Source organism: Pinus tabuliformis, chromosome 5_2 (genome assembly GCF_031772625.1).
Source record: "Pinus tabuliformis cultivar Carrire ecotype Pingquan chromosome 5_2, CPIR1, whole genome shotgun sequence".
Classification (NCBI taxonomy): domain Eukaryota; kingdom Viridiplantae; phylum Streptophyta; class Pinopsida; order Pinales; family Pinaceae; genus Pinus; species Pinus tabuliformis.
This window is the reverse complement of record NC_142306.1, coordinates 877,646,262-877,653,438: the sequence shown is the minus strand read 5'-3', so window position 1 is coordinate 877,653,438 and position 7,177 is coordinate 877,646,262.

The window sequence follows — 7,177 nt, the reverse complement described above, 5'->3', positions numbered from 1 at the left end:
GGTACCTAAAGTATGTTGCATAGGTAAAACATCTTCAAGTGCATTCCCTAAAAGGATATCACCATCCTCATACTAGATTTGAATTGTGGAGTGACAAGGGGACGTCATTTTGGTAGGGTGAGCTAGCAATATGATCAATAATACAGATAAAATTACGAGTTTTCATAAGTTGGGGGATACAATAGGTTCCTATGATGAAACCTAAGAAGGAAAAAATGTCACTTGGGTTCCAATCTATTCTTTGTCTTTAGTAGCAGTAATTGGTTCAAGTATTGGGGTCTCTAAATCCTTATTCAAATGGAATGAATTAGTGGAGGTATAGTTGGAATATGTAGCTTCAAAATGTTTTTAGACAATTGGATCAAGGTTGGGGATACACCATCCATTAATACCAGTAAGAGTTGAGTAGGATCATGGTTCCAACCATAATTAGAAATTGGGGAAACTTTATTAATTTAAAAAATCTTTAGGTAGGGATACACACCAAGTGGAAATCATAGCAAAGTTGGCTGGGAGTTTGGGTCACCCAATTGTAAGTTGCTTGTCTAGGATAATTAGGAAAATTCATCTAAGTCGGTAGCAAAGGCAGACAAAAGGAATTGATCATCTTTCTCCTTTAACCCACCCACAAATCTTTATCCCTATTGGTTTATCCCCTTGTAGGGCAATAGGATCTACATCTCCATAAACTTATCTAATAAGTCAAATAAAAATACATATGTGATCCAAAAATCAACCATATAGCTCTGGCATGCTTAAACGACTATACATTGGATGAATTATGGTTGAATCTAAACAATGAACCTATCCAATACTTTGGTTCATGATCCATTCACAATTGGTGTCGGAAAACCATCAAAGAATGAGGGAAGATATGTTGGCAAGAAAATGAGATAAAGAATGTTTGAAAAGGGATGGTAAGGATATCCACTCTATGTGAATGATGGAGAGTAAACATGTGAAAATTTGGGCATGGTAATTCAACTATTTACATTGCAAATTATAATTGTCAATTATATGCGTAGAAACTCTATTATTGTAGCACATAGAAAACTATAGCTCTATGTATATGGAAGGTTATAATTAAACTCTTAAAACACTAAAAGGCCCTTATTTCACCCATTATTATGAAATATAATAGTTGCAATAATATCTAGGGATGGGCCCAAATTTAATATCAAATGCAACAATAAACAAATTAGGCACGACGCTCGTATGGGAAAACAATAACCAATTTATGGTTTGCATGGGATTTTTTTTTATGAAATGAAGCTTATGCTAGCATGTGTACGGTCAAAACTAGAACTAGAAATGTGAAAGAGTCCCTTGATATTATATTCATGCTTAAGCACATGTTTATATTTGAAACCAATACTGGGAAGTAATAATTCTTGGTCAATCCTTACAAAACTTAGGTAGGTTGAAGGTTTTGAAAATGCAAAGATAAATTCTCATGTTTATAACAAGTAAAATCTATCATGAAAACAAAACCCTTGAATTCGATGGTAGAAATAATAACTACTAAATAAAGTTAGTACCCAAGAACACTAGTAAAATAATAATAAGTTAAGTAATGGGTTTGACACCATAAGGCCCAACCCAAGTTAAAATCAAGTGATGGAAGGTGAAAGGTGGATAGATAATGTGCCACAAAAATGAGAGGCATGTGGCCACCATTATCATGCTCAAAATTGAAGGTAGATTTAAGGTAAGAGGTAGAAGAAGGGCATAGAACCAAACACAACAAATTGAGAGGTTTATAGCCATTGAAGTCATGCCCTAAAACATAATAAATGTTGAGATAATAAATGTGAATGAGGTCAAACCAAAATGAAATAACTCAAGCAACTACAAATACAAAATAAGTAGGGTCGGGCTACCATGCATCGGTAAGGTCAAAAAAGTATTGTAGTAGTCTAGATATGGGCCATGCATGACTTCTCCTTTTTTTGTTATATAACAAACAAAAATATTAGTGTGGTTTAGAACATCCTGGGATCAAACCAGATTTCTAATCATAAGACAGGTTAAAAAATTATAAAAAAACCCATATATAAGTAGATTCTATGAATGTTGAATTGTAGTGGCAAAGATCTACTCTCTTGTTTGCAAAATCCAAGATACAAGTTGGACAAGCCAAAAATTGAAAATTTAACCCAAATTAGAACTCATGGTGGAAAGAATGAGGAAATAATTGGTTGCAACCAAAATGATAGAGCCATGGTAGACCATATATGCTTGTTCACAACTGAAGCATAACCAAAATTGTAAGTGTAATGACTTGAGAAAGCTCAAGGTCAATAATATAGGTAATGTGAAAGTAAAAATACCATGAATTTCACAACAAAACAAGTATGCAATTGCAACACACCATCAAACCAACAAAAAATAGCTCAAAATGCACTATTAGAGTTACTCATAACCATGTTGTGAGTGTAGTCTAGGAAAAATGCAACTAAAACTAGAATAATTCCCCCTCGACAAGCTTCCAAATAGTAGCTTGAAGCAAGATTTTAATGATGTCTCTCTCAAAGGGAAAGGTAGCATTAATACCAACTTGATTCAATTATAGGAGGGAAAACATGGCATGCTTAACAAATATTGTTAGGGAAAAAGAAATCCAGAGCAACGAAGCCAAATTGAGTGATTGATAATTTAGGTACATGTCTAGGAAGGTCATAAAAATATGGGGGTTGTGGTTTGGTGCGGGGTAGAATAGAGGCCTTAGATGTGAATAAATAAAAAAATAGAGGAGGCATGAAGGGAAGAAATTTCTAGTAGAAGATGCCACTTGGGAAGATGATTTTTTAATGCGAAAGCATCCACACCTAATCAAGCATTGAGGGCAACAATTGTTTGAAGGAGTAGGGCATATTAAACCCTAAACCTTGGGTCAATTCATTGTTATTGTTATGTTATTGATTTCATTATGCATCAACTATGCTCATTATTTGTAAATGTGCCCTTTGTATCCTATATATACTAGGGAGATATAATTTAGAGATCATCAAGAATTATATATAAACATAAGTTGTAAAGGAGGTTTCCCCCTCAAAATGGAATTTCTATTCATTCACTTTTTCTTATTCTCAAGGTGTGGCATTTCTTATTCTTTCCATTTTTATTCTTTTTTGGGTATTTTTCCCATAACACCAAATGTCAAGAGGATGATTGATTTCCATCACATCCATATTCCAATGCTTCCTACAAACCACCATTCCATATATATTAGTAAACACAAAGCTAAGGTTGGTATTGTAGAAATTTTCGTTGTAGATTAACCTGATTATGCAATATACTAAAGCAAAATACTTAATCTACTTCTACAATCAAACTTGCAGAATTTTGAGCAAGATCAAATAGAACACATATAACTGAGAAGAAGAATCAATACACATGAAACACAGAAGAATACTCTGGGGAAAGCCTTAGGTAAAAACCCCACTATCTGTATTACCATACAAGGTGGAAATACATCAAGATTACACAAAGCATTAGCTCCCACAACTAACCAACTCTCAATACAATCCTCCTGGATGCTCATAGGCTAACAAGGCTTCTCACAAACCTTCTACTATGCCCTCCAAGCCTCCTATTTCCTTGCACTGTTTCTCCTGGGTGATGATATTGTTACCAAGTGTAATACTGATCACTCACACCCTGTAAAACTGCACAATCCTCAAGGAACCTATGCCTTGACTGCATGGATGAGTTTCCTTTATAGGAAAATTCCTCCAACTGATAGTACGTTGTCCCTGTCTTTAATCTCAACTGGGTCTTTCTCTGAATAGACATGCATGAGTTATTTATGAGAGAATCTTCAATTATCTGGAGTACACTAGTTGCATGCATGCATGAATTAACTGACTGAACTCACAATTAGTTCCTCAAACTATTTGGAACTAATTTAACTGGACATAACTCAGTTAACTGAGCTAACTAATTACAAATCAATTATAACTCATCCTTATCTCCTTAATTAATGGATAACTTCCTTAATTTAAGGGATAACCGTTGCATGACTTCACAAAGACTTCATGTTTGAATTTATCCAACTAATTAATCCAAGATGAATTAATTAATTATTATTCAAACATCTGGTGAGACTAAATTCAAATTTTAATTCTCAATTTTAATCCAAGGACAAATCAAAATTGGAATATCCCGAAATGCTATCTTTAGCAATTCTATTTTTAGCATTTCTTGTTGCTATTTTCAACAATCCCTCTCCACAAGAAAGGAATTCAACTCGATCCCTATCCTAGAGCTTTGGAATGTTCTTCATGCAACACTTCTCCCTAGTGTTGTTTCTCCAACAACACAGAAACAAAAAAATCTCCCAACTGACCTCCCTGTTGGGCTAGAAACACCCTCTGATGCTAAAGCTTTCTCTGCTGGTGACAAGTGCTGCCTCTAAGACCTCTGCGCTATTGAAACAACTCCCAACATCTCACACCGTTGCACACCTCTCTGTGCCATCCTTCACTGGTGCAACACTCATGTGCCTCTCGCATTGTTGCATCTTGCTAGCTCTGCGTTGTCTTGAGACTCTTGCATTGTAGCTCTCTCTGCCGCTCCATTCGCATCTGTCTCTACCCACTCAACCAGTCCTGCTACTCCTCGTCGGGGCTCTCATAGCAAGGTCTAATCCAAGAGGTTGGGTACCTCGAGGATCCTGCCCCTATTTCAGCCTTCTTGGGACTATCACTTCACATCGCCCCACCTCACACCTGGAGGTATGGTTGCATGTGATCCCTCTGCCCACTTGGCTTGAAATTTCCCCCTACTGGAGGTCTCTGCATGAGTGGATTCCGCCACTCGGTCTCCTCTCAGCTTCTGTAGTTTTGGCTGCTCCACAACTTCCTAAAGCTACTTCACCAATTGTGGCTCCTCCACAATTATCTAAGACTTCTTCTGTGGTTGCATGTTGAGAGGTAATTTACTCTCCCTCTCAACCACCAAGTCTCTAATAGTTGCCTTGCTCCTTAAGGCTTTGCATACATCTTAAACCTCAAGAGCATACAGGTTTTGTACCTATGAACCGTTCTGTTTCTCCTGACCCGTGGTGATGTGTCTAAGGAAAACCTTTCCCTTATTGAAGAAAACATCGTAGCATTTGTCCTCCAACATCACGATCGACACCAAGTTCTTCTTAAGTCCAAGCACATACTTCACATCTGTCAAGGTGATAGAAGCTCCATGCTCCCTCTGAAAAGCAATCGTGCCCACTCCTAAAACACTATACCTTTCATCATCACCCATCACTATGAGTATCTTGAGGTCTTTCTCCTCCTAGGTACTGAATAAATTTTTATCGACGATCATGTGGAATGAGGCTCCACTGTCTAGAAACCAACCACAACCCATCATCGAAGACACCATGCATGCAATGGGGGTGAAGTCCATCTCGAACTTAGAGGTTAATGCCTCACCTTCAGATCCTTCCGAGGATCCCTTCTTGGACTTCTTCGATGGGCAATTAGTCACCTCATGACAATTAAAGCATCTCAGTTCAGATTTGTCAATATTATTCCCTCCATGAGAAGAATTCGATTTGGGATGAGAATCCTTCTCCTTCCCTTTCCTTGCCTTACCTGCCAAGGCCAAATTTTCTTCATCCTCCTTGGATGAAGACCATCTCGTGTGCTCCTCCTGATCTCCTCCTGCATGAGATCCAACCACAGTCGTTCCCAATCCAGCAGTTTCTCCCTTCCATTCATAGAGTCCTGATAGCTATGCTGGCTCTTAGGAAGGCCAAGGAGAGCGAGGCTCGCCATATCATCATCAACAACAGTTATTCCCACATTTCCAAGCTCATCTCTGCAAGTGGTGAGCTTGTTTAGATATGGTGGAAATAGTATCACCGTTCTCCATCTTGATTCTTCGAAGCTTGTCCTTGAGTGCCAATTTCCTCTGGTCACTACTGTTCTGGTAGAGGTCCTTCAATGTCTTCCACATTGAATATGGAGTATCCTTCCAATGAAGACTCAAGAAAATATGGTCTTGGACTCCCTAAAGGATGATCCATCTCGCCCTCACCACACACTTCTTCCATTCAGCAAATTCTTGTGCATTAATTGCAGCTGGCTTGGGAACTTCTTAATCAATGAAATCCTTCAAACCATTGTCATCTAATACTGCTTCCATGCGATCTTTCGATGCTATGTAATTTGAGCTGCCATCCAGGGCATACTCGAGTCTCAAGCCATAGAACCCCATTGACCAACCTGAAGTATGAGATGATTTCGAATTGTACCTGCAACCCTTAACTTCAAAATTCAAATTTCCTTTTATGTATACTGTTCACAACTTTGATAACTTGGCTCTGATACCATGTAGAAATTCTCATTGTAGATTAACCCGATTATGCAATGTACTAAAGCAAAATACTTAATCTACTTCTACAATCAAACTTGCAGAAGCTTAATCGATTTTGAGCAAGATCAAATAGAACACATATAACTGATAAGAAGAATCAATACACATGAAACATAGAAGAATACTCTTGGGAAATCCTCAGCTAAAAACCATACTATCTGTATTATCATACAAGGTGGAAATACATCAAGATTACACAAAGCATTAGCTCCCACAGCTAACCATCTCTTAGTACAATCCTCCTGGATGCTCACAGGCTAACAAGGCTTCTCACAAACCTTCTCCTCTGACCTCCAAGCCTCCTATTTCCTTGCGTTGTTTATCCTGGGTGATCCTACTGTTACCGAGTGTAACACTGATCACTCACACTAATCTTACACCTTGTGAAACTGCGCAATCCTCAAGGAACCTATGCCTTGACTACATGGATGAGTTTCCTTTATAGGAAAATTCCTCCAACTGATAGTACACTGTCTTTGTCTTTAATCTCAACTGGATATTTCTCTGAATAGATATGCATGAGTTATTTATGAGAGAATCTTCAGTTATCTAGAGTACACTAGTTTCATGCATGCATGCATTAACTGACCGAACTCACAATTAGTTCCTCAAACTGTTTGGAACTAATTTAACTGGACATAACTCAATTAACTGAGCTAACTAATTACAACCCAATTATAACTCATCCTTATTTCCTTAATTAATGGATAACTTCCTTAATTTAAGGGATAACTGTTGCATGACTTCACAAAGACTTCATGTTTGAATTTATCCAACTAATTAATTCAAGATGAATTAA